Here is a 14,153-nt window from a genome sequence, read left to right as displayed (position 1 = left end):
TGTTCGCCTCCCCAGATTAAGGAAGTTTTCAGCTATGATTTCTTCAAATAAATTTTTTGCCCCTTTTTCTCTCTTCTTATTCTTCTGGGACTCCTGTATTACCAATGTTATTAAGTTTGATGTAGCCACTGAGTTCCCTAAGTCTATTCTCATTTTGCATAGTTCTTCTTTCTCTCTTTTGTTCAGCTCCATTGCTTTTCATTACTTTGTCTTCTAGGTCATTCCTCTACTTCTTCCAGCCTGCTATTCAGTGCATCAAACAGATTTCTAATATCATTTATTACACTATTCATCTCTGAGTAATTAATTTTTAGCCTTTTTGTCTCTGTGATAAAGGTCTCACTGATGTCAGATGTCTTCAATTCTTTTCTCAAGCCCAGTGACTATCCTTATGATTGTTGCTTTAAATTCTTCATCAGGCATGTTACTTATATCTATTCTGCTTAGATCCCTGGTCATGGCCTTATCTTGTTCTTTCATTTGATATAAATTCCTCCATCTTTGCATTTTGTCTAAGTCTCTGCCTTCTTCTCTGTGTTAGAAAAGCCAGTTATGTTTCCTGGTCCTGAAAATAATGGCCTTATGAAGAAGAGGCCATGTAGTGCCCAGGAATCTATGCTTCAGGGGGTGTCTGGTGTGAGCTCTGTGAGCTCTGCTATTGTGTTCTGGCTGCTTTATCCTACAGGCCAGTTGTCTGCGGAGGCTTTCCTCACCTATTGCAGGCAGTGTTTGGTCCCTGGCCTGAATATGGTGAGTTTTAGCTGAGTGTACTCTGGTCTGCTTGTGAAATGAGACCTGTCACCACCTCCACTGGAACTGACACCCTGCAAAACTCTGGGAGATGTGGTGTTGGCAGGGGCTTGGGCTGGTCTTCTGAAGGAGGGGTCCACTGTGCTCAATTGAAGTAAGCTTTACTGAGAAGGGAAGTTCCACTGGAGCACAAGGGTGTGGTGCTTGGTGTAAGCAAATTAGCAGCCAGTGTTGGCATTGTGCTGCTTCCTGAAGATGGCTCTGTGTTTATGAGGGACAGAAGAGGAAATGGCACTGGCCAGTTCCTTTGTTCCCAGAGAATTTTATTCCTTTGTGAATGCTGCCTCTCAGGAACAGGCTTTGAGAAGAGCAAGTAATCTCCCCACTCTGTGCCCCAGGCACTCTTCAGATCACTGTTTCCAGGTTGTCTGTCCCAGTGTTGTTTACCTACCTTCCTCCAGGAGTAGGGCAGTGCCTTCTAGGCTTTATCCCAGCCAAGCCCGCTGACCTTTAAAACTTCAGCACCACTGATTACAAGAACTCATGAAATTCAGCCCCTCTTATTTTCCAAGCGATTGGCCTTGGGGAAACTTTCTCCTTTTGTATTCCCCTGTGTGCCCTCTCTCTCTCTCTCTCTCTCTCTCTCGCCCTTCTCCACAACCATAGCTCCCTCCGCTCTGCAGCACCAGGATCCATTTCTTCCCTAAAGCTTATCTCCACACTTCCTACATTCCTTCATATAGCCTCTTCTCACCCTTTAGTTATGGACTTTGTTCTGTCAATTTTCAGGTCAATTTCTGAGGTATTTAGGATGATTTGATGGTTATCTAGTTGTGTTCTGTGGAATGAGTGAAGCCTAGGATCCTCCTACTCTGCCACCATCTTCCTGCTTCTTTTGTTGCCTTGTCAATTTATTGATGGTTTCCTTCACGGAATAAATGTTTTTTATTTTGGTGTGGTCCCAATAGTTTAATTTTGCTTTTGTTTCCTTTGCCACAAGAAATATATCTAGAAAAATGTTTCTATGTTGATGTCAAAGAAATTACTAGAAAAGTTATGTTTTCTTCTAGGAGTTTTGTCATTTCAGGTCTCACATTTAAGTCTTAATCCATTTTGAGTTTATTTTTGTATATGGTGTAAGAAGTGGTCCAGTTTCATTCTTTTGCATGTGGCTGTCCTGTTTTCCCAGCACCATTTATTGAAGTCTGTCTTTTCCCCATTGTATATTTTTGCCTCCTTCATTGTAGATTAGTTTACCATGTAAGTGTGGGTTTATATCTGGACTCTATTTTGTTCTATTTGTCTATGGGTGTAATTTTTGTGTCGGTACCATAGTGTTTGGATTACTACAGCTTTGTAGTACATCTTGAAATCTGTAATTGTGATATCTCCAGCTTTGTTCCTTCTCAAGATTGCTTTGGCTATTTGGGATATTTTGCGGTGCCATACAAATTTTAGTATTATTTGTCTTATTTGTGAAAAAAGCTTGTTGATATTTTGATAGAAATTTTATTAAATCTAGGGGTGCCTGGGTGACTCGGTGGGTTAAGTGTCCGCCTTTGGCTCATATCATGATCCTAGGGTCCTGGGATTGAGCCTCACCTCAGGCTCCCTGCTTTCACTCTCCCTCTTCCTCTGTGCTCTCTCTCTCTCTCAAATAAATAAATAAATAAATAAACTAATCTTTTAAAAAATAAATCTATAGATTGCTTTGGTAGTACAGACATTTTAATAAAATTGTTCTTTGAATCCATGAGCATGGAATATCTTTCCTTTTGTTTATGTCATTTTCAATTTCTTTCATCAGTGTTTTATAGTTTTTACCCCTTTGGTTAAGTTTATTCCTAGGTATTTTATCCCTTTTGGGGTAATCATAAGTGGAATTGTTTTCTTAATTTCTCTTTCTGCCACTTCATTATTAGCATATGGAAATGAAACAGATTTCTGTTTGTTAATTTTGTATCCTGAAACTTTACTGAATTCATTTATCAGTTCTAATAGTTTTTTGCTGCAGTCCTTAGGGTTTTCTATTTATAGTATCATATCATCTGCAAATAGTGACAGTTTTACTTCTTTCGCATCAATTTGGTCGTCTTTTATTTGTTTTTCTTATCTTTTTGTTGTTGTAGGACTTCCAGTACTATGTTGATAATAAAAAGTGGTGAGAGTGGACATCCTTGTCTTGTCCTGATCTTAGAGAAAAAACTCTCACTTTTCACGATTGAGTATTATGTCAGCTGTGGGTTTTTCATATATGGCCTTTATTATGTTGAGTTATGTTTTCTCTAAACCTACTTTGTTTAGAGTTTTTATCATGAATGGATGTTGTACTTTGTCTTTTATTGAGATGCTTTTTCTGCTTTTATTGAGATGATCATATAGTTGTTATCTTTTCTCTTGTTGGTGTGATGTTTCATGTTGATTGGTTTGTGAATATTGAACCACCCTTGCATCCCTGGAGTAAGTCCTACTTGATTGTGTTGAATAATTTTTTTTAACATATTGTTGTATTTGGTTTGCTAATATTTTGGTGAGGATTTTTGCATCTATGTTCATGAGAGATATTGGTTGTATTTCTCTCTCTCTCTCATAGTGTCTTTCCATGGTTTTGGTGTCAGGGTAATGCTGACCTTTTAGAATAAATTTGGAAGCTTTCCTTCCCCTTCTATTTTTCTTGGACTAGTTTGAAAAGACTAGGTATTAAATCTTCTTTAAATGTTTGGTAGTATCACCTGTGAAGTCATCTGATCCTGGAATTTTGTTTGTTGGGAGTTTTTTGATTAGTGATTCAATTTCATTGTTAGTAATTTAGCTATTTAAAATTTCAGTTCCTTCCTGATTCAGTTTTGGGAAGTTATATGTTTCTAGGAACGTATGTATTTCTTCTAGGTAGCCCAGTTTGTTGGCATATGTTTTTCATAGTATTCTCTTATAATTCTTTGTGTTTTTATTGTGTCAGTTGTTATTTCTTTTTTTTTTCAGTTCTGATTTTATTTTTTTACATCTTCTCTCTCTCTCCAGTGAGTCTGGCTAAAGGTGTATCAATTTTGTTTGTCTTTTGAAAGAACTGGTTTCTGGTGTTATTGATCTGTTTTTGTTTTTTTAGTCTCTATTTCATTTATTTTTGCTTTAATCTTTATTATTTCTCCCTACTGGCTTTGGGCTTTGTTCTTTTTCTAGCTCCTTTAGGTTAGGATTTTTCTTTGAGGTTTTTCTTGTTTCTTATGGTAGGCCTGTATATATGCCTACCTGCTTAAGATTTTTCATCTTAAAACAGTTTTTGCTGCATCCCAAAGATTTTGGACCATTGTATATTCATTTTAATTTGTCTCCACATATTTTTCTTATTTCCTTACTGATTTTTTGGTTGACCCATTAGTTGTTTAATAGCGTGTTATTTAGCCTCCTTGTATTTGTCTTCTTTCCAAATTTTTTATTGTGATTAATTTCTAGTTTCATGCAGTTGTGGTTGGGAAAGATGCATGATATGATTTTAATCTTTTTGAATTTATTGAGACTTATTTTGTGACCTAACATTGGTCTGTTCTGGAGAACATTCCATGGGCACTTGAAAGAATATGTATTCCACTGTTTTTGGGTAGAATATTCTGAATCGTATCTGTTAGATCCATCTGGTTCAGGGTGTCACTCAAAGCCACTATTTCCTTGTTGATTTTTCTGCCTGGATGATCTGTCCATTGGTGTAAGTGGGGTGTTAAAGTCCCCCAGTATTATTGTGTTACTGTCAATTTCTTTCTTTATGTTTGTTAATAGTTGATTTGTGTATTTAGGTGTTCCCATGTTGGGTGCATATGTATTTACAGTTGTTATAACCTCTTGTTCGATTGTTTCCTTTATCATTATGTAGTGTTCTTTTTTGTCTTTTGTTACAGACTATGTTTTAATGTCCATTTTGTCCAATGTAAGTATTGCTACTCCAGCTTTCTTTTCACTTCCATTTGCATGGTAAATATTTTTCTGTCCATTCACTTTCAATCTGCATGTGTCTTTAGATCTGACACGAGTCTCTTGTAGGCAGCATATAGATGGGTCTTGCTTTATTATCCATTCAGTCACCCTATATCTTTTAATTGGAGTATTTAGTCCTTTTTTGTTCAAAGTAATTATTGATAGATATGTACTTATTGCCATTTTGTTTCTTGTTTTATAGTTGTTTTTGCAGTTCTTCTTTGTTCCTTTCTTCTCTTGCTCTCTTAAACTTATAGTTTGATGACTTTCTTTAGTGATTTTTTTTTATTCCTTTCTCTTTTTTGTGTGTGTATCTATCCCAAGTTTTTGATTTGTGGTTACCATTAAGTTCATATATAACATCTTATGCATATAGCAGTCTATACTAAGTTGATGGTTGCTTAAGTTTGAACACAATCTAAAAGCACTAAATTTTAACTGTCTCCCTCTCATGTTTTATGTATATGCTGTCGTACTTTACATCCTTTGATCTGTGAATGTCTTGACTGATTTTTATAGATATAATTGCTTTTACTAATTTTGTGGTTTAACCTCTCTTTGGTTCTATAGCTGATTAATCTACTACTTTTATTATATTTGCATTTACTTGTGAAATTTTTTCCTTTCCTAATTTTCTTACTCCCTATTGTGGTATTTTCTTTCCACTCAATGAATTCCCACTAATGTTTCTTATAAGGCTGGCTTAGTGGTGATGAACTCCTTTAATTGTTTTTAGTCTGGGAAACTATTTATTTCTCCTTCTGTTCTGAATGATAGCCTTGCTGGGTAAAGTATTCTTGTTTGCAGACATTTTTCCTTTCAGTGCTTTGAATAAATCATGCCACTTCTTTCTGGCTTGGAAAGTTTCTGCTGAAAGATCCACTGATAGTCTTATGGTGTTTCCCTTGTATGTAACTGTTTCTTCTCTCTTGCTGGTTTTAAGATTCTCTCCTTATCCCTACTTTTTGCCATTTTAATTATTATGTATCTCATTGTGGACTTCCTAGGGTTGATTTTGTTGGGGACTCTCTTTGCCTCCTGGATCTGGATTTCTGTTTCCTTTCCAAATTAGGGAAGTTTTCAAGGTCATGTCTTCAAATAAATTGTCTGCCCCCTTCTTTCTCTCTTCACTTTCTGGGATCCCCATAATGTGGACGTTATTATGTTTGATGATTGCTGAGTTCCCTTAATCTATTCTTATTTATTAGTATTCTTCTTTCTTTCTGTTGTTCCCTCAGTCCGGTTGGCTACAATGGCCCACTGTGCCTGTTGTGGGCACATTGGTCAGGGTTTGGTCCCTGTGCTTTTAAGAGGCAGTTTGGGGCCACTGTGGGCTTCTACTTGGGTGGTATCAGAGTCAGACCAGATGCCTACCTTCAGCCCATTTGTTGGGGCTGGGTCACACCGAACTGCAGGGTGCTCTCCCTACATTGTACCCTGAATGGTTTTGGTGGTAGGTGGGGCCAGAAGTCAGACCAGATGTCTGCCCCCAACCTGTCTGCTGGGGCAGTAGTCAGTCACAATGCTTTGTATGGTTATATTCCCCTCTTTCCAGAGGGGAATTCCACTTTGGTGTAGCAGTGGTCCCTTCCTTGCTTGCAGAGTATGTGTTGGTGGGAGTTGCTCTGGAAGCATGCATGCCCAGTGGGGCAGATTGGATGAGCAGACCCATAGGAAAAAAAGGGCATGGTGTTAGCAAGGTGTTAGCAAGATAGGTGGAGTTTGTACACTCTGGTTCCCACAAGTGTCTGGCTATCTAGGCTAGTGTATGGAAGGGAGAGAATTGGCACCCACCAGCCAGGTTTTTTGTTCTTGGAGAAGTCTCCTAAAAATCCCTGCCCCTCCAGCACACAGTCCAAGATTAGCAAATAAATCTCCTTCCCATATACCTCAGGCACTTTTCAAACAGCTACTTCTATGCTGTATTTCAGTGGGGAGCTTTGTTATTCTGGCTCTTTAAGGGAAGTGATTCAGTTTCTTATTGTCCTCTGGCCCTCCCATAATGAAGCCCACTGATATTTAAAATACCTGAAGTTAAGCCCTGCTGATTGTAAAAATTCAAAAAGTTAAGCCTCACTGGTTTTCAGAGCCAAATGTTATGGGAATTCATCTTCCTAGTGTAGATTCCTTATGCCAGAGGTGCCTGGTGTGGTTTCTACTCTTCTCTCTTCTCCATGCTTGTGGTGCACCTCCTATTTGTGGTTAGTCTTGCTGGGAATTTAGTTCCTGACCCAGAGTCTGCTGCCCTTCCTACCCTGAAAGTCTCTTCTGCCAGTCTTCAGGTATTTTTCTGAGTTAGTTGCACTGATATGGCTGTTATCTAGGTGTGCTTGTGGGATGAGGTGAACTTAGAATCTTTCTACTCTGCCATCTTTCCTGACTGAAGTACATTTTTACAAGAAAAACATGACAAGGATTTTAGTAATTTTACTTTCAAAGTTAGTTATCTATAGATCACTCAGTTTATAATTCAGTATGATTTATCAACAATCTCTGTGCATACTCAGGAATTTTGGAAAATGGAGAGCTTCCAATTCACAAATTGTTTCCAAATGTAGTGAAAAGTTTACAAATACAAGTTTTACAATGCTGACATAGTATTATATTTTACATACATTCTGTTATTTGTTCCATTTGATTTTTATTATTCATATTTTGAATTCCATAATTTTGTTTTTTAGATGCAAATGTGCTTGTAGGTACTTGAATAGTTCACAAGTCCCAGGCAGTCTACCTACATTGCTTAATGGCTGAAATGGTCTAAAGAGCAAGGTCTCTGAGGAAGTAGGAGGAGCACAGTGAAGAACAGAAATGAAGTACTAACCCTGAAAAGGAATTTCTTCTTCCCCTGTACGAGAGAAAAGGACAAAAGAACAGGTGAGGAAGCAAGTTGAGAAAACTCGCATTTCATGGTCTCTATGAAGGAGGAGTTGAAATTCTTTCCGTGTGTGTGTGTGTGCACACCCGTACATATGCATGCCTTCTTGAGAAGATAGGACATAGATATTCCTTCTGGAAACTCTCCTGGAAGACAACATCTCAAAAATTTTCTCTGCTGATAGTGTTTGGAACTTGTTGGCTCTTTCCCATTGTACATCCATCTAGGCACTGTTCCACCTTTGTGTGTGGGCATGAACAGGGACACAGAAGTGCTGCTCCCCCCTGTGAACTCAAGAGATTACTTTCTCATCTCATTTTTCTTCTCAAAGGAACACCTCTTTCTCTACTTCCATATGATAGGGCACAAGGGACTGATCAGGGTGTTCTTGTTCACCTTCACAACAACTGTACTCTACTCCCTTCTAAAGTCTTCTTTAAAATAAAAAGAAAATATTTTAATATGAATCTTAATCCTCCTTTTTATTATAAAAATGCTACATATTTCCTGTAGAATAATTAGAAAATGTAGACAAAAATTTTTAAATACCATCATTGATACAACTATATGAATATGTTTTTATTTCTTTTAAAAAACACAGAATCTCATTATAGATGCTGTTTTATAACCTGCTTTTTTATTTCAAGTAAAATATTGTGAAGGTCAATAAACATACTTTTATAACATAATGTTTTGTAGCTACAGTGTATTCTATTATTTAACCATTTTCCTTTTGCTGAATATTTGTTTCCAGAATTTCAGTGTTATAAAGAACATTGTGGTGATTATCCTTGTATAAATATGTGTATGTATTATTGATTACACTTACTGAGGATAACCTTTTAGTAATGGAGTTGCAAGTTTTAAGAGCTTGTACTTTTTAAGGCTTATGATACATATTCATTTTGAGTCCACTTTAACATCATCCCTTTACTCCTCTGAAGATCCCCAGGGTCTTGGCATGTATTTTCATCACTTACTATATGAAAAAAAAGTCAGAGGTGACCCAATGAATTTTGGAGTGAGCTTGGGAAAAATCAAAATGTCAAAAATCCAACATTTTAAAAAATTTTTACCTCTTTAAAAATTTGAATCACTTTTGTTCTTCAAGATAGCTCCACAAAATCATGTCAAACTCCCAAATTGCAAGCATTGATGCCAAACAATCCATTTCAATAATGAGATGCCCAGTGCTGTTTTCAGCATTTGTATGAATTGAAGGTCATTTGTGGTGAGAATGAGGTCTTCTCTCTTGAAACATCAGTACCATCTTACTCACCCTGGAAATGTCGGAATGCCTATGGGGAACCTGAAAGCATCAGCCAGACACTGTTATTAAAATCTCCTCATTATTTAAAAAGCCATTCGGGATAGTAGACTAGGTTTACTTTTCTCTCATTAATGTCCCTGGGTGAGCTATATAGAAGTTAGAAAGTCACAATTTCATTGCTTTTGGCCAAAGGCCACTGTAGTACTTTTAGATGGAGGGATAAAATAGGTACAAAGTGTTCTTCAGAAAAGGTTATGAGCTTGTAGACAGGACAGAATTAGAGCACAACTCTGAGTAAACCAAAACACAATACTTTGGTATTGGTTTTCTGAAGAGAATGTCAGATCAATATACTACCATGTCAAATTGACTGTGATGTCTAAAATAACTTCAGATCTGGCTTTAGGAAGAGCTAGTGGGAAAAAAAGAAAGGAAGTGACATGAACGTCCATGTTGGACAACAAATAATTTATCTCTAATGGAACAACTTTGATAACATTTTGGATACATTATACTAATAAGCTTCCAAAATTATTCAAAATGCATGTGATAAAAGACTAGAGTAATGAGAAACAAGCACATGCCATAATTCAGTATAAGCAATTGTGTTTGAGTTAAGATCTTTGCATTGTATAAATTTGTCTAAGCCATATAAGTGATTATACCTTTATTTCTTATAATTTATTTTATATAGCAAAATTGGAAGAGAGCAGTATTAAGGGACAGTCTCTTGAAGGTCACAACAATGTGAAGAGGCTGGCTGTGTAGAGTGTCAGCTAAATAAGCCATGGGGACCGAGGAAATAGGACTGCATTTCTTCCGCAGAGCAGGCCTGGCAAATTCCCATGAAATTAGGTCACTAGGCAAACGTTCCAGGGCTGGCAGCATACTTAGGCTTCTCAATCTTCCTTCTAAGTTGTTAAGAAAAAACAAAACAAAACTTGTTTTTGGGGGGACACTTAGAAATTCTGCTAAGTCAGTATCTGAAATAGCAGAAAGGCTTGAGGGGACACCAGATGAATGCTAAATATGAAGAATATATAGAGAGATCCTTGAGAATAAAGAGAGAAATTCAGCCATTGAGGCTAAAGGGCAAAGTTAGAAGCTTATCAATCAATCAGTGAATAAGTATTCATTGAGAATGCACAAGATACCTGATAGCATAGTAAGTACAGAAGCACCAAACTTAGGTTGGGCATCTGTCTTTCGTTCATTTGGAAACTTAGAAACAGCCCCCAAATAGGGCTGCTACATCAAAATAATCTACATGGCCCATTCGGTTGCACATTTGGAAAATGGCCTACAGAGAGATGGAGTAAATTGTTGAAGTCTGGGGCCCTTGTATTGAATTACAAGGCCATAATCTTCTCACATCTCAAATCTCAAGTTCTGTTTATAGGGACTAATTTTCTGGCACATTCACTTCAAAAAGTCTCTAAACAAATATCAACTCTGAACACCCTTGGAAACCCATCATTGTCTAAGTAATTTTTTCTAGCTAGTAGCATAAAAATAAATACTTCCCTCTTATGTCAATTGTTTGTTTTAAAACTTAAGAGATATTCTTTAGCTTGGTTAACTGGTTATTCTTCATATACTAGTAATGGCACAACTTCTTAGGGAAGACAGAAGACTTCCAGAATAAATAAGTGTCCCTTTCAACTACACAGTATCAAAGGATAGCCCCATGCTCCTCTATGCTGTGGCCTTAGCATCAAATTCCTTGGAAAGGTGACCTACACTCTTCTAGCTATATGGATGAAGATTGTCTCCCAATAGAAAAAGGTCATAAAAGTTCACTTCCTGTTGCAGCAATGAACGCATAAGTACCCTTTCTAGTCAGTGTGTGCAGAAGCCTGCCCACATGAAAATACTTATCATCTGCTCCAGTGACCTGTGGTTAACGCATTTAAATAACAATAACATACACTGATTTTTTTTTAAAGATAATCTTGAATATTGGCAAATCTTTGGCTAGACTCATCGAGAGAAAAAGAGAGGACTCAAATAAATGAAATAAAAAATGAAAAGAAACACTACAACTGATACCATAGAAATACAAAGAATCATAAGAAACTACTAGAACAATTATATACCTACAAGTTGGAAAACCTAGAAGAAATGGATAAATTCATAGAAACATACAATCTTCTAAGGCTGAATCATGAATAAATAGAAAATTTGAACAGATCAATTACTAGTAAGGAGATTGAATAAATAATAAAAAACCTCCCAACAAACAAAAGTTCAGGACCAGAGAGCCTCACTGATGAATTCCAGCAAACATCCAAAGAAAAACTAATACCAATCCTTCTCAAACTCTTCCAAAATATAAAAGAGAAGGGAACACTTCCAAACTCATTTTATGAGCCCAGTACTCTCCTGCTACCAAAATGAAACAAGGATACCATAAGAAAAGAAAATTATAGGGAAATACTTTTGATAAACATACATAGAAAAGTCCTCAGCAAAATATTAGCAAACCAATGCCAACAATACATTAAAAGGATCATACACCATGATCAAGTGGAATTTAGCCCAGGAATGCAAGGATGGTTTAACATCCACAAATCAATCAATGTGATACACCAAATTAACAAAATGAAAGATAAAAATCATATGATCATTTCAATAGATGCAAAAAAGCATTTGACGAAATTCAACATCCATTTATAATAAAGACTCTCAACAAAGTAGGTATGGGGGAACATAATTCAAAATAAAAAAGACTATATATGACAAGCCCACAGCTAACATCATACTCAGTAGTGAAAAGCTGAATTTTATATATATTATATATTTTGTATATATACTTTATATATATTATATAAATAAATATTATATATATTGGAATACTATTCAACCATTAAAAAGAATGAAATCTTGCTATTTATGCAACACATGTGGACCTTGAGGGTATTATGTTAAGTGAAATGAGTCATACAGAGAAGGACAAATACTTGTATGATCTCACTTACATGTGGAAACAAAAACAGAAACAAGCTGATAGATACAGAGAAGAGATTGGTGCTTGTCTGAGATGGGGCTGGGGGTTTGCAAAATGGGTGAAGGGAGTTAAAAGGAACAAACTTCCAATTATAAAATAAATAAGTCATGGGGATCTAGTTTACAACATGGTGAGTACGGTTAATCATACTGTATTGCATATAAGAAAGTTGCTAACACAGTAGATCTTAAAACTTCTCATCACGGGTGCCTGGGAGGCTCAGTTGGTTAAGCTACTGCCTTCGGCTCAGGTCATGATCCTGGAGTTCCGGGATCGAGTCCCGCATTGGGCTCCCTGCTCAACAGGGAGTCTGCTTCTCCCTCTGACCCTCCCCCGCTACCATGTGCTCTCTCTCTCAAATAAAATAAATAAAATCTTTTAAAAAAAAAGTTCTCATCCCAAGAAAAATAATTCTGTAAGTATGTATGGTGATGAATGTAAACTAGACTTATTATATGATCATTTTACAATATATACAAATATAGAATCATTATGTTGTACACTTGAAACTAATATAATGTTGTATATCAATTATACCTCAAAAAATGGAATATTATTACACACCTATTAAAATGACTAAAATCAAAAAGATTGAGAATACTAAATGCTGGCAACAGGATTGGAGCAACAGGAGCAACAGAAACTCTCATTCATTGCTGGTAGTCTTACCACACAATCTAGCAATTATGTCCTAGGTATTAACCCAAATGAGTTGAAAACTATTTTCACATGATAATCCGTACATGAGTGTTTATATCAGCTTTATTTATATTGCCCCAGATTAGAAGCAACCAAAATGCCCTTGACTAGGAAAATAAACAAATTGTGGTAAATCTTTATAATGGAATATTATTTAGCAATAAGAAAAAATGAGCTATCGAACCACAAAAAGACATGGAGGAAACTTAAATGCATTTTTTCTAAATGAAAGAAACCAATCTGAAAAAAAAACCTATAACATTATATAATTCCAACTGTACAACATTCAGAAAAAAGCAAAACGGTAGAGTCGGTGAAAAGATCAGTGGTTGCCAGGGTTTAAGGAGTGGAGGGATGGATGGGGGAGCACGAGCATTTTTAGGGCAGTGAAACTGTTCTGTATGATACTCCAGTGATGATATTAAGCATTTGTCAAAATTCATAGAACTGTACAACATAAAAATGAAATGCTAATGTCAATGATGGGATTTAGTTAATACTATATTAGTATTTGTTCACCAATTAGAGCAAAATGTAGCACATTAATGTAAGATACTAATCTGTGAAACTGTGTGCAGGGAAGGAGAGAATATATACAGATTTTCTAGACCTCACAATTTTTCTGTAAACCTAAAAATGCTCTTTAATAAAGTCCACTAAGATGTTTAAAAAATTGAAGAGGAAATATAATCTTGGACTCAGATCCTAAACTGTCTTTAAAAAAAATAATTAATAAATAAATAAAAACCTAACAAGAAGGTAGTAGACATTAGCCATTCTTGGTTAAAGTTTGAAACCTTGCAGTTAGAGAAATAGTCTTTCAGTAACTGAGACACTATAATTTCACCTTTATACTCCTTTAGTTCATCACAGTGACAGCGTATTTTTACATTTCTTATGAATTTTTGATTATTCCTTTCTGTAGACAGAGAAATTCTAAACATCACATCGCAAACTTAGTTATTTTTAAGAAGAGTTTTATGTCATTTATGACTGACTGCTTATCTATAATATGCAGAAACACTAATCTTATTTGGAAATAACCAAAAGGATCTGTTAAGTTATGAATAAAGTATGATTCATTTTATGCCTAATTATAAAAATAATGAGGAAAACATCAAAGAAATTTGGAGAATTCCAGTAAAAAAAATTTTTTTTTTTCCCTAATAGAACTTTGGAGGTAATTGTAATCCCAATTTTATGGAGAAATCATTTCATTATTATTAATGTGTTTAATTCTCAAAAGTTAGTTGTGATATTTTTAGTGTAAGCTTGTTTCGAAAATACAGGCAAAATGATATAATTATGTGAGTTTTATTATCTCTCCAAGAAAGCAAAAATAAACAGAAAGACTTATTTCAGATAAGAATAAGGACATCTAGGTTCTTTTTGCGCTTCCACTAAACAGTCTTTGGCAAATTATTTTAATTTTCTAAAACTTGATTCTGACATCCATAAAATAAAGAGGCTAGAAGTATATCATTCCTGAAAATAATCCTGAGATACACGCTACAAAAAAAGTGTTTTTTGGGCAAATGAATGTGGAAGTCTCTGTACATTGTTCCCTCTATAGGATATTT

Source organism: Eumetopias jubatus, unplaced genomic scaffold (genome assembly GCF_037043125.1).
Source record: "Eumetopias jubatus isolate StellerSeaLion01/CBP00866 unplaced genomic scaffold, mEumJub1_p1.0 scaffold_8, whole genome shotgun sequence".
In the NCBI taxonomy this organism is placed as follows: Eukaryota; Metazoa; Chordata; class Mammalia; order Carnivora; family Otariidae; genus Eumetopias; species Eumetopias jubatus.
The sequence above is the reverse complement of the archived record's forward strand: the minus strand, read 5'-3'. Positions refer to the sequence as shown.